Source organism: Neofelis nebulosa, chromosome 6 (genome assembly GCF_028018385.1).
Source record: "Neofelis nebulosa isolate mNeoNeb1 chromosome 6, mNeoNeb1.pri, whole genome shotgun sequence".
Taxonomy (NCBI): domain Eukaryota; kingdom Metazoa; phylum Chordata; class Mammalia; order Carnivora; family Felidae; genus Neofelis; species Neofelis nebulosa.
The window spans coordinates 144,439,555-144,454,054 of record NC_080787.1 but is presented as its reverse complement, the minus strand read 5'-3'; the positions used below and the strand labels follow the sequence as shown (position 1 = coordinate 144,454,054).

Genomic DNA, 14,500 nt, shown 5'->3' with positions numbered 1-14,500 from the left:
AACATGATCCCTGCCTGCTAACAGTTTACAATCGAGGAGAAGCAGATGTGTGCAAACCTGGAGTATTGCCATAGCTTCTTCCCCCAGTTTCCAGCCTTATTGAGGTATAATTGACAAAATTGTAACATGTTTAAAGTGTACGATGTGGCGAATTGATATGCATATACATAGTGAAATGAATACAATAATCAAGTCAGTTAATATATCTATCATCTTACGTACGTGTGTGTGTGTGTGTGTGTGTGTGTGTGTAAGAACTCTCAAGGTCTAGTTTCTTAGCAAATTTCAAGTATACAATACAGTATTATTAGCTGTAATTAACATACTGTACATTAGATGCTCAGAACTTATTCACTTAAAATTGGAAGTTTGTACTCTTTGACTGACGTCTCCCCTTACCCCCCACCCCTCACTTTCCTAGGCCCTGGCACCTACTGTTCTACTCTGCTTCTACGAATTCAACTTAAAAAAAATTTTTTTTTTAGATTCCCCATATAAATGATACCATCCTGTGTTTATTTTTCTCCGTTTGGCTTATGTCACTTAGCATAATGCCCTCCAAGTTCACCCCTGTTGTTGCAAATAGCAGGATTTCCTTCTTTATGGCTAAACAATAAATGGAATATTATTTATACACACACATGTGTGTGTATGTATATATATATCACAAATATAAATATCAGATTTTCTTTCTGTGGATAGACACTTGAGTTGTTTCTATATGTAAGTGGTTTTAAATAATGGTGCAGTAAACACAGAGATACAGATATCTCTTTGGGAAATGATTTCATTTCCTTTGGTTACATACTTACAAGTGTATTGTTCTATTATTAATTTTTTGAGGAAACTCCATACTGTTTTCTATAATAGCTATACCAATTCACATTCCTACCAGCAGTATAAAAGGGTTCCCTTTTCTCTATATCCTCGACAAGACTTGTTAACTTTTATGTTTTTCATTTTAACAGCTATGGGGTACTATCTCATTGTGGTTTTGATTTGCATTTCCCTGATGCTTTGTGATGTTGAGCATCTTTTCATGTGCCTAATGGCCATTTCTATCTTCTTTGGAAAAAATGTCTATTCAGGTCCTTGGCCCATTTTTTAACTGTGAGATCTATATCTATATCTATATCTCTATCTCTATCTCTATCTATATCTATATCTATATCTCTATCTATCTATCATCTATCTATATAGCTATTGAGTTGCAAGAGTTTCTTGCATACTTTGGATATTAACCCCTTATTGGGTGGACAAAAAGCTTACTTTTTGTCTATTTTTGTACTTTATACAAATGGAGTCATGTTGTATGTACTGTTTTATATGTGGTTTATTTTGCTTCTTGTTTTTGAGCTCTGTCTATACTATTTTGTCTATCAGCTGATAGATGATATACATTCTTATGTATTGCCAAGTAGTATTTCTTTATACACGTGTTGTTTATCCATTCTCCTGTTGATGGACTTTTTGGGTTATTTCCAGTTCTTGGCTATTCTTATGAATAACGCTGCTATTATCAGCCTTATATATGTCTTTTTGTGGAAATACATTTTAATTTTGCTTGAGTAAATATCTAGGAGTTGAATTTCTAGGTCACAGGGTAAATTTACATTGAACTTTATTAGAAGCTGTCAATTGTGTTTTTTCTTTCTCTCTTTATTGTCAGTCACACTAGGGATAAATCAATTTTACTAATATTTTTATCTTTACTATTTATTTACTTATTTTGAGAAAGAGAGGGAGAGCGCATGAGCAGGGGAGGGGCAGAGAGAGAGACTGGGAGAGAGAGAGAATCCCAAGCAGGTTCCACACTGTCAGCATGGAGCTTGAGGCGGGGCTCAAACTCACAAACTGGGAGATCATGCCCTGAGCCGAAAGCAAGGGTCAGTTGCTTGACTGACTAAACGACCCAGGTGCCCCTTACTAATATTCTTAAAGAAAAAACCTTTTGATTTTGTTAGTTTTTCTACTGTTTTTCATTTTATTTATTTGTGCTCTGATCTTTATGATTTTATCCTATTTACCTTGGGTTTAAATTCCTCATTGCTTTCTGGATTCTTAAGGTGAAAATCTAAATCACTAATTTTAAACCTTTCTTCTTTTATCATATAAGCATCTAAAGCTATAGTTTTTCCTCTAAGCACTGCTTTAGCTGTATCTCATACGATTCAATATGTTAGATTTACGTTAATGTTCAATATGAAATGTTTTCTAATTCCCTTGTGATTTCTTCTTTGACTCATTGGTTGCTTAGAAGTATATCGCACTAAGTCCAAACACTTGAGGGACTTCTCGCTTTTTAAAACTGATTTAAGATTAATTGCTTTGTGGTTAGAGAACATACTTTGTACGATTTGAATCCTTTGAAAGTTATTGATATTTGTTTTCTCCATTTATTTTTTGTTCCATTTTTGCTCTTTCTTGCCCTTTGAAAGTCAATATTTTTCATATCCCATTTTATCTCTTCTATTCGCTTTTCAGCTTAATTACTGTTTTAATTTCCTATTGCTGATATAGCAAATTGCAATAGATGTAGTGGCCTAAAACAATGTAAATTTATTATTTTATAGTTTTAGAAGTCAAAAGTCTAAAATTAAGATGGCTACATTTCTTCTGTAGACTTGAGGGGAGAACCCACATTCTTGCATTTTCCAGCTTTTCGAGGCTGCCCATATTCTGTGGATCATTGCTCCTTTCCATCTACAAAACCAGCTATTATGTCACTCTGACCTCTGCTTCCATTACCACATCTCATTTTCTGGCCCTCTTTCACTTATAAGGACCTTTGGGATTGCATTAGGTCCACCTAGATAAAACGCGATAATTTCCTGATCTCCACATCTTTAATTTAATCGTTATCTGCTAAGTCACCTTTTCCATGAGAGATTACGTATTCACAGGTTCTGGGGATTAGGGTCTGTACATCTTTTGGGAGCTGTTATTTCACCTATCACAATGACTTTGTTCTATCTATTAGTATTTGCTGAAGGGATTATAATACACATCTTTTATTTATCATAGTCTAGCTTGCATTAATATTTAATCACTTTGTGTGTCATTATGTGTTATGTAAGAACTTAACAACCATATAGTTTTATACCCTCCAATCCTTTGTGATACTGTTCCCACACATTTTACTTTTCTGTGTGGTATGCCTCCCAGAGGCATGTGGTATGCCAATAACTTTGTTATTATTTTTTCTTTAAACAGGAAATTTTCATTTAAAGGAATTAAGAGACAATAACGAGTCTTTTATATTTAACCATATATTTACAATTTCTGGCATTCTTCCTTCCATCAGGTAAACCTGTTTCTGTCTTATACAATTTTCCTGTAGCCTGAAGAAATTCCTTTAATCCCATTATGGAGGTCTCCTGTTAACTAATTCTTTCAGGTTTTGTTTAGCTCATAAGGTCTTTATTTCGCTTTCATTTTTGAAGAACATTTATGCTGAATGTAGAATTCTAGTTTAATAACTTTTTTCCCTTTACCACTTTAAAGATGCCATCGTATTGTCTTCCTGCTTTGCATGTCTGATGAGACTGCATTCATTCTTTTTGTTGTTCTTTTGTATAGAAGGTGTCTTTTTTTTTTTTTTCTTTTTGGTTTGTCTGCATTTGTGATTTTCTCTTACTTTTGGTTTCCAGCATTTTGAATATTATGTATCTTTGTGTGGAATTTTTGTGTGGGTTATTGGGTTTCACTGATTTTTTTTGGTTCTGTACATTTGAAATTTGGGAAAAAAATGGAAAAAATTCTGCCATATTTTCTTAATTTTTTGGTATCTCAATTTTTCCTTCATTGTTTTAAGTTCCAATTACATATATGTTAGATTTTTTGATATTATTCCACATACTATAAGGGTCTGTTCATTTTTATTTAGTCCATTTTCTCTCTGTGCTTCAGTTTCCTTGGTTCCATATTTGTCTTCAAGTTCACCAATATATTCTGCAATGTCAAATCTGCTTTTAATTCCATGCAATGAATATTTGACTTCAGATCTTTTATTTTTTAGTTCTGGAAATTCCATTTAATTGTTTCAAATATTTTCCCTTTCTCAGTTTAGATCCCTTATCCATGGAGTCATTTGTTCATACTTTCTTTTAAATATCTCAACATATTTACAAACCTGTTTTACAATTTTTATCTGATAATTCTAATAGCTATGTCATCTCTGAGACTGTTTATATCAATGTTTTTTTCTACCAAGGATTATGAATCACATTTTCTTGCATTTCCATATATCTAGTGCTTTTTGATTATCTGCTAGGCCTTGTATGCTAACCTATCGATAGTGTGGATTGTGTCCTTTACTTACAAGGAATATTAGCTTTTGTTCTGTCAAGCAGTGAGTTAAGAGGCTCAGTTTAATACAGAGCAGAAGCGCTCTTAAAGTGTGAACTTTCATAAGTGAATGCCCAGGGTGTCCATCTTGGGATCTCCACTTTGCTCGGTCAATGTCCCATGTCATACCATGATAAAACCTCCAGAATCTTGGTTGGACCTCCCCATATGCTAGGCTTTCTGAAGTCTTTCAGTGAGCACGCACTGCATCGTTTTGTTTGAAGACTCACAGTGACCCCATACAGATTTCTGGGAATCCTTCACTTTTCGCCTTCCCCCGACCTGCAAATTCTGGCGGCCGCCGTAACCCCAAGCAGATATCTGTTTCCTTTTTCCAGTGAGACCACCAATCTCTGTTTTGGTTTTACTTTCATGTGCTGCACTTTGTCAAGTGCTTCCAGGCAGAAAACTGGGGTAGATGTGAAGTTGATCTCTCGTACTTCCCTTTTTTCATGGATCACAGCCTTGTGATTTGTAGTGCCAATGTTTGAAATTATTTGCTTCATACCATTTGTGAAGTTTAGTGGCTGTTTACAGTGGCTGAGTAAGTCTGATACTCATTCCTCTATCACGGCCCAAACTGGAAGTCTATCATCAAAGCTATTTGAGTTTAATTCCAATTATGAAAACCTGCTAGTTCGCTTCTTGGTGGCTAAACCACCACAAGGTACAGAGTTGACTAACAGTGGGCCGGCTATGTTGTATGCCATGTATCTATAGACAGATCTTATTTCATATGTGATTTAGTGATGGGCCTAATAGTGTAATCTCAAACTATTGTTGAGTATAAATATTAAGACATCTGCAATAACTGTGATGGGATTCTTATTGATGATAAGATCACAGGCATTGCTAATATTACTTGACTTATAATTTCTATTTGGCCTAGTTTCAGGTTCATTGATCTTTTCTTCTTCAGTGTCCAATTTGCTATTAAGGCTATCCAGTGAGTTTTTAATTTCAGATATTGTATTTTTCAGTTTTAGAAATTCCAATTCTTTTTTTGCCCCCCACTCTCTGTTTTTATTAAGATTCCCTATCTTCTAATGCTACTGTGGTTTGCCGTCTACACTGATGGTTAAAGGAAGTGCAAAATTTCAGTAAGGGTACATAGATGTATTTTTTTTCCTCTCCAAATTCACGGGTCGCCTAGGATCTAAAATATTTTTTTTTAAATTTTTTTTTCAACGTTTTTTATTTTATTTTTGGGACAGAGAGAGACAGAGCATGAACGGGGAAGGGGCAGAGAGAGAGGGAGACACACAGAATTGGAAACAGGCTCCAGGCTCCGAGCCATCAGCCCAGAGCCTGACGCGGGGCTCGAACTCACAGACCGCGAGATCGTGACCTGGCTGAAGTCGGACGCTTAACCGACTGCGCCACCCAGGCGCCCCGGATCTAAAATATTAGTAACGGTTACCTCTGGGTGAGGATTATGGGAGATTGTTTTTTTCTTCTTTGTTATTTTCTGTTTTTCTCTCCTAACATTTCTTCAATGAGCACGTATTACTTTGTAATTATAAAGAACAAATGTAGCTGAAAATCTATTAACACTTAAGTGGCATGTAATATTCTTTTCAATAATGTTAATGTGAATTGAAAATATACTGTATAATTTTTTCATTATTATATTCTATTTAAGGTGAAATGATTAAACAGACATGTCAAAATGATGGTGATTTTTCTTAAGGATAGAAAACAGAGAAAAAAGCAATATGATTAAGATCATATTGATATCTTTTGTAACTGTTTTTTCAATTTTAACATATTTCATATCCTCTAATAAATTCATTTCATATATAGAAAAACCATTACTTTAAAAATGATAATTTATATGACCAGTATAACTGCAAATACTACGTGGTATATATGTGCATCTTTAGTCTATTACATTTTATTTTTCAGTGTTGGAATTCATAATAATTATGTCTTGTCATTGAGAGGAGATAGTTACTTGATTATTCATTACAGTTAACCACAAGTATCTAACCAGATTATTTAAAGGTATGAGTTATGTCGTGGGAGTAGGTTAAACTCTTGAGAAGTGAGTATTTTTTCCTTCAGGATATGTATTAAATCACTATTATGTGAACTGAGGTCATAAGCCAGTACTGATTAACTTCCAAATAATCATTTTAAGCAATCATTACTTAATATAAAATGATGCCACTTTCCTTTAGCTGTGTGTCTAATCCTGCTAGGCTTGGGCAGTGGTGTAGACAGAATAGATGCTGAAGGAAGCGGCATTTCTAGATAAATAGTGAACTCTATTTAAAAGGTGACCTATTTACAGATTTAAAAACACGAGACAGGTGACTGTTAAGTGAACCATCCCGTGGGACTTTAATAAAAGCACAAAGTCTTTTCTCTGAAGGTGAGCCCTCTTACAACTTGGGGTCTGGGGCAGTCTGTGGGATTCCAGCATGTTCCTCAAACACTGCCCTTCATGGGGGAAAAGGTGCCCGAACTCTGGATTTTGTCTGCCTCTCCAGTGCTTCACTGCCGTGTTCTGGGTGCCATTATTAACATTACTCGGTTGTACATGGCTAAGTGATCCAGCCCGGGACCATTAGTGCATTTCCCTTAGCGCATCTGGCATACAGATTCATTTCTAGGGGTATGGAAACAGCACTCCATCTTGAGCCCGAGCCCCAGTGATTTGTAGTACATTCTGTATTAATTGCTCACTATTCTGGGAACTTCACATATCAATTTGACTCTGTCATATAGTGCGATCATTCACCACAAATGTGTTGGAAATATATCCTTGCAGCAGCAACTGCTGAAATGAACAGATATTCCTTTTTATCGTAAAATGAGTTATATCCTAGGCCCTCAGGCTTGAAAGGGGGTGTGTGCAGCCACCTACATAAATAACAAGGGAAAGAGAGACCTTCATGTATAAGTTTAGGTGAAACATCTGGCAAGTGGGCGATATTTCGATTGTACGAAACATAGATGCTTGGCATCTTCCACGGTGGAGACGGTCAGGTCCTCCAGAAACACAATCGGCTCACAAAATGTGGTCAGGAAGCGCGCTCTCTGCTCGTCTCAGTAGAGGCCCCAGGACAGTGAGGGTGGCTGGGAGATTTCTGGGGCTTCGCATCACTTTTACATCAAAATGAAGAGCAGTGAGAACAGGTTCCATCACTATTTTCCTCTCCAAGGCACTCCAGTTGCAAGAACTTTCTGGAATTTCTGTCAGGGCACAAATTCCCAGAATTGCATTTGGGCCCCTCACCTGTACTTCCTCTCTCTCCGCTGACCTCAGAACGCAGGTACCTCTTTATTCTGGGTCCTCCACAAAAGAGGACACGCCGTCTACTACTTTTAATCATTCAGACTCCCCTTTCTTGAGTATATAAAGCTGTTGGCAGGGGCGCTTGGGTGGCTCAGTCGGATGAGCATCAGACTCAATTTTGGCTCAGGTCGTGATCCCCACATCAGGCTCTGTGCTGAGTGTGGAGTCTGCTTAAGATTCTCTCTCTCTCTCTCTCTCTCTCTCTCTCTCTCTCTCTCCCCCTTACTTGTGCTCACACACTCTCTCTTTTAAAAAAATAATAAATAAAAGCTGTTGTCTTGCTGATAACTACAGGAAGAGAGATAGGTATAGTATAAAATGACAAATCAGAGAGCTCATAAGAAATCTAAAAAAAAGTAGAGTAATGGTCCCCCCTTCTCTCCTGGTCTACACAGAAATAAAAAGTGAGGCAGGATATCTCTTAGGGCTTGCCTATTTCTTTGCGTGTTCCTTCCAAGTTATCTCCATCCACACCCCTCCCTTCTATTCTTTAGGATGAGGTGAATCCTGATTTTGCCCGACCGCACAGAACACAGCTTGCCGAACCACCCAATTATAGGAGATAACCGAAGCTCTGGGCAAAAATATGGATCGAAAGGCCCCACTCATGAGGTAAAACGTCAGCCTCTTCAGAGGAGAGAGTCTGCTTGTCTGTGTTTTAAATAATTGCTCAGGTAATTTATATTATCAGAGAAACTTGGGAAACATGGTAGAGACCAGCTTTTAGCACCAAGTAAAAGTCCCTCTCCACTTTTCTATCCACTTCTGGACTTCACACGGAGTGGGGGAAAGGTAAGGCTACACAAGCTGGTGTGCAGGGCACCTGGACGGCTCAGGCGGTTCAGCGTCCGACTTCGGCTCAGGTCACGATCTTGCAGTTTGTGGGTTCAGGCCCCGCGTCGGGCTCTGTGCTGACAGCTCGGAGCCCGGATCCTGTTTCGGATTCTGTGTCTCCCTTTCTCTCTGCTCCTCCCCCACTCATGCTCTGTCACTCTCTCTCAAAAAGAAAATAAACATAAAAAAAAAAAAAAAAAAAAGGAAGAGTAGGCCTGGTGTGATCTCCTGTCGTATGTGTGGAAATTGAAGGAAACGTCCGTGAGAACACAGCCCCCTGTTACTGGGGTGCGGAATGGGTTTGGGTTTTGGTCTATATAGTTCAGTCTTTGATGGTCTTCTACCCATATGTTGCAATACACAATAAATATTGTCCCTATTTTTAGAACTAATAAGAGCTTTTAAAAAAGACAGTCGCCTTTCTCAGCAACAGCCTGTTAAGCTTTCTCCACCTTCAGGAGGCCAGCACAGCCATTTGCGACTGATCACAGACAGCAGCTGAGGCCACCCCTCTGTGAACTGAATTTGATTGACGCTTTCATTCCTGTGTCTGGTTCCTTTTTGGCCATGATTAGATTTTCCGAGCCTCTTTTTTTCCTGTGGCCTTTTCAGGGAGCTCTGCAGAGGCCCCTGCTTCTCAGGAGAGCCATTCAGGAAGCCTGGAGATGGGCCGGAGCAGGGCTGCATGAAAAAAAAACAAAAAAACAACAGAAAAAACCCAAACGCCAAACTGCATAAGAAAACAATCTTCCTGCCATCCAGCAAGTAGCAAAGTGCTCTTTTAATTGTAGCCGTTGCTATAATTTAAACGGAAAGTATTTTACATCCATTTTTCTCAAACTGCTCTAATCATAGTAGTTTTCGTTTTGCCTTAATGTAGCAAATACATCCGACTACTTAATTTTGCTCCTTTATAAGATCTCACTTTACAATTAAGCGTCGCAGGCTGCTCTTGTGTGTTTCCAGAATAGAAATAGACTGAGACATCTCCCTTAGTTATGCTATGACTTTAAAAAATTAAACTGTACTTCCAAATGACTTACTTCATTCAACTCCAAATGAAATAATGGCTTTAGATGTCTCTTGTATTTTAAATTTAGATAATTAAATTCAACACAAATCACATCGGGTATATAATAGTCAAATATCATTTTAAGAGATTATTATTTGAATGGATCATTTTCTCAGGGGCTACTATTTGTAGCTAAGTGAATAACACTGGATTCTGCCTATCCTTATTAATGCCTGGGTATCTTTTCTTGTTTTCAATCCTACAGATAAAAATCTTTTTCCAAAGACAGATATATAGGGAGAGACAAAAATTCCCACGGGGATATTGTACTTTTTTTTTTTTTCTCCTAGGATAGATAAATTTCTCCATACACTTATCTTGAAATATTAGCTTACCCATTGTCCAGAGAGTGGCACTAGATTGAATGATTTTAAGTGCACTTTGAGATTATAATTTTTCCTGTAAACATTGTGTTTCAGGTTAATCAGCATCATGGGTGGGTCCTCAAATGATCGCAGATCCCGTGTGCCGTGAGGGGGGGAGGGGGGGTCAGGGCAGAAGTAAGCAATCACGTTGGACGGGAGTCTGAACTTGATAATGTTAACCTCTCAAACTTGATGCAGTCCTCTTCCAATTATTCTCTTGCCAAATCTGGACCAAGAGCCTGAAGAAGTGTAGCAAACCTGCCACAGAACAGAAGACTTGCCTACAGGTGTCGGTCACAGTCGGCCACGTCGTCTTGTAACTTTTGCGATAACCTTACGCTGCTTGACGTGACTAGTTTACCTGTCTGTTCTCACTCTTTTCATTTGAATTAAAATTTATGAAATGCACGAAGAGTATAATTAAGAGAAGTTAGCACCATTGGGCACAGATGTCAGTCTCAGGCCAAAGAAAGGGCTCATACCTGAAGGTAGAAGGTCTACACTTCATCATTTTTCTGTGCTCATTGCGATCTGGGGAAGGCGTGGAACATTTCAGGGCTATGTTCTCCTCGTCTACAAAGTGGAGATATGCTGGTGTGGCCCACGATGGACTTCACCTCTACCTTCACATCGAGCTAGATCACTTTTCCAACTGTGGTTCCCCCTCATTGTGTCCTACCGTGAATTGTTGTTTAAACATATGAAACAAGTCTAAAAGCGTCTTTAAATATCTATCGAATGCAAAGCATTGCCTTTAAGAGATTTGACATAGATCTTGGCCATCTTAAAAAAGATAGGATTTCAAAAAAAAAAAAAAAAAAAAAGATAGGATTTCGAGGCAGGATTCTGACATGAAGAGGGGAGAGGCAGTTATTTTTGGAAATCCTAAAAATTAAGCCTTATCTTTCCTGAAGAGAGAAAAATAGCTCTTAAATTTATGTTGACATGAATATTAAAAAAACCCAAATTCCTCCTTTGGTTCTGCAGGCAGGCCTCAGATGGACTAGGGCTGATAGGCAGTTTGTGGCAAAGGCTTTCATCTGTAGCTTGGCTTAACTTTTTCTGAATTACATTAAAAAAAAAATCGCTAAGCAGGTAACAAATTTCCTTAACTGGTTGGATGCAGCTTTTGCCTGTATTTAGGGTGTGTGATGCCTATTTTTAAAAAGCAGGACATAAATAAAAGATATAAATAAAATATCATTTCACTAACGTTTTTCTTTTTCTTTTTTCCTCCGGCTTTTTCCAAGGGTGTTGAAATCTGCTGAGATTTATTTTGATGAAGGTAAGTCGCTTCTCGTTATCAGGCAGTAAAGATGTTCTGTTATTGTTTACTGTTTCAGCAGCTCTGAAAGGTGCCATCTGAACACTTGTGGTTATAATAGGCAGAAACAATGAAAAGCCATTTTTTTGCTGGTTATGTCCAAAGCTTTGATTTACCTCTTCAGAAGGTGAAAGATCTATTACTGACACCTAAGGTGGTTTTGAAAGATAACGGGTCACGGAGCCTCGTGAGAGACTTTCGAGGTTTGATCTTGGGAACAATGGTTAGTAGATGGAGGACGGTTTTCAGAGATGTAGATCATGGTCACGGACGCTGTGAGGCTTGTGCGGACCAGGCGACCACTAGGTATAGTAATCCAGGTCAAGCAGAGAAGGTATAAAGTCATCACCTTGAGTTGCTTCTCGGAAAATGCCATGTGTTAAAGGGAGCACGTGTGTCCCAAGGGCAGTGATGCGGCCTGATCGTGTCTGTATATAACGGACAACCCTAGACTGGGGAACAACAGGACCTACCTGGGTCTGATGCTGGCCATGTGATCTTGAGCAAGTTATCTGCATTTTCTGGAACCCAACCCGGACTAGATCAATGACCAGGGAGCTCAAATCCCCCAAATGAATTTATTTTATTTAAATATGCATTTGTTGAATATCTAGATGTTAGGCATCTAAATGTGAATAAAACTCGGTTCTGGTGGTGGTGTTGAGCTAGATACAAAGGTGAATATGGACAGTGCAGTGTAGTGAGAGACATATTGGAGAATGGATATGGAATGACAGACACACAAATTTGGAAGCCATTTCTTTAGGGGTAAAAGGACTATTCAGGGGAAGTGAGGTTGCTTCTGGACGTCCTACGTGATGGTTCAGAGAAAAAAGGCTAACAGGGAAACAAAAGTGTTTCCCATAAAGGGCCAGACAGTAAATGTTTTTGGCTTTGCAGGCCACTTGGTTTCTGTGACAACCACTCTACTCCGACATAGCACACAGGCAGCAATGGTAAGCGAACATACGTGACCGTGTTCGGATAAAACTTTATTTATGGAAACAGGCCAGCTTTGGCTGGCTTGCAGTCTTTAGTTTGATGACTCCTGCTACACAAAGATGATTTGCAAAGATGAACTTCATCAAACACCCTGGTTAACTCATTGTGGCGCTTTTTCCCATCTTTGGGATTTTTACGAATGTGACTTCACAGACTTGTATATGGGGGTGTATGTCTAAACCTGGGCACGTGCATCAGGAAACTGCTCATATCCTTGCAGCACTTACAATTTCTAGGCGTGGGAGCCCCGCTTCCCTCTCCCACACTTGCAGCTCATTGTCTGCCAGAGCTATGAGGCCATGCATGGGGAGCGGGGCAGGCGTGACTCTCCCCTCCCCTAGGTTCTCAGTCAGTGACTGACTAGACGTGGCGGAAGAGTGTCTGGGCTCCTGCCCCCTGGGGGGCGGGTTCCCTCTCAGCATTGGCTCCATGGACTGTGTCTTAGCTCTCCAGTGGGATTAAGTCCAATGGCCCGCTGTTGTACCTTGCGTCACAACACGCTCTTATTGGCTTATTTCCTCCCCTGTGTCCCGTACCTCCTTCGCCTATACGTCCACGCTTATCTCCTAAAGCACCACCTTGTACTCAAACCCATACATTGACATTAGTTTCTGGAGGAATGCAAACCAAGACGGTATTTGGGACATGAAGGACATAAACTCACCTCTATGTGATTACTTAGAAACTCCTCATTTAAGCGAGGCTGTGGGAAAACAACAACAACAACAACGACAACAACAACAACAAAACGGTTCGTGAGTTCAAGCCCCGCGTCGGGCTCTGTGCTGACTGCTCAGAGCCTGGAGCCTGCTTTGGATTCTGTGACTCCCTCTCTCTGTGCCCCTCTCCTGCTCATTCTCTGTCTCTCAAAAAATAAATAAATGTTAAACAAAAATTTTGTTTTAAGAGATGGTGTGGAAAGCCCTTCTCCAAGTAGGGTCGTCGCAGTGCCATTATTGAAGATTTTATTTGGATGCAGGGACCCAATATTTTTCCTAACGATTGACAGATTTCCCTACTTATTGGTTAGGGTCAGTAGCAGAGGCCCCCATGATCTCCCTCTTGATGACCCCCACCCCTGCCTGTGGCTGATGATAGTAACCCCCCCTGCCCCTCTCTCAGGCACCTACATTCATCTCTTTTCCTCCTACTTTAGGGCCAGGCACAGGTGCATCCTGGATATGTTGAGTGATCAGGGTTGGAGGAGGTTTGGAGAGATGGGGCTTACTGGGACGGCTTGGGAGGAGGTGAGGCCAGACACACTGCAGAGGAGGGGTGTGGCCGTGATGGGCCCCGAATGACTGGCTGAAGAACTTGGATTTCATCTTGCACCTAAGTTGAGCTACTGGCCATCTTTGAGGACAGTGGCAAGAGAGCTCAATAACATTCAATAAGTACTTGTCGATGACCGACATATGCTACAAATAGTGAACAGGTGCAGCAGCGAGGACAGGGAGATGCTGACGCGTCACCTTAAAAGTCACTTTAGGAAACCCCTCCTGATCCTGCAGGTAGATGGCACCCCTCCGCATCCCACTGTTCCTTCTAATATGGCACCTCCCTCACTTTGGTGCATTTATGAAATACCACCCGTTTCCACCCCTACAGCCTGTCTTATCCACTTCCTCATTGAGCTTTGTGCTACAGTTAGCCATAATTAATGGGCTTCCCCAACTTCTTTTTTTTTTTCCTTTATGTGTCACTAGGTTAATAAAAACATTGAGCTCAGCCTCTAGGGAGAGAGAAGTCATAATCAGTCAACACGCTTCCTGAGAGGGGTAGTCTTCTTGCCCAAAGATCATCGATCATCTTTACCCTAATGCCCGAGACCTCAGGGCTCTTTAAGTGGAGCTTAGTTAGTGAGCTGTCTCTTTCTCCCTCCGCCAGATAAACGCCCAGGAAACTCTTAGACCCCTGGTTTATGGACCTGCAACTTTTTGAGTAAGGGGAACTCCATTAAGTATTCATTGTGAAGATTTTCAAACATACACGAATGTCTTAATAATGAGAACAGTAATAATGAATCCTCATATGCCCTTGACTCAGATTCAGTTGTCCAGAGTTTCCCTTTCTTGTTTCCTCCATTCACTTCTTTTCATTTTTGCTTAAGTGATGGGTATTGAGGAGGGCACCTTTTGGGATGAGCACTGGGTGTTGTATGGAAACCAATTTGACAGTAAATTTCATATATTAAAAAATAAATAAATAAATAAATAAATAAATAAAAAAGAAATCAGCTCAGGTTCAAAGCTCAC

The 14,500-nt window shown here is 39.6% G+C and overlaps 1 long non-coding RNA gene across 1 annotated transcript; it reads left to right on the top strand.

Moving 5' to 3' along the window:
• The first annotated feature begins 7,180 nt into the window (after window positions 1–7,180).
• LOC131515089 (uncharacterized) lies at window positions 7,181–13,101 on the top strand. The gene is made up of 4 exons (XR_009263429.1): window positions 7,181–7,625; window positions 8,143–8,260; window positions 11,170–11,204; window positions 12,818–13,101. It is a non-coding gene; the product is annotated as an uncharacterized LOC131515089 (long non-coding RNA).
• Window positions 13,102–14,500: the final 1,399 nt, after the last annotated feature.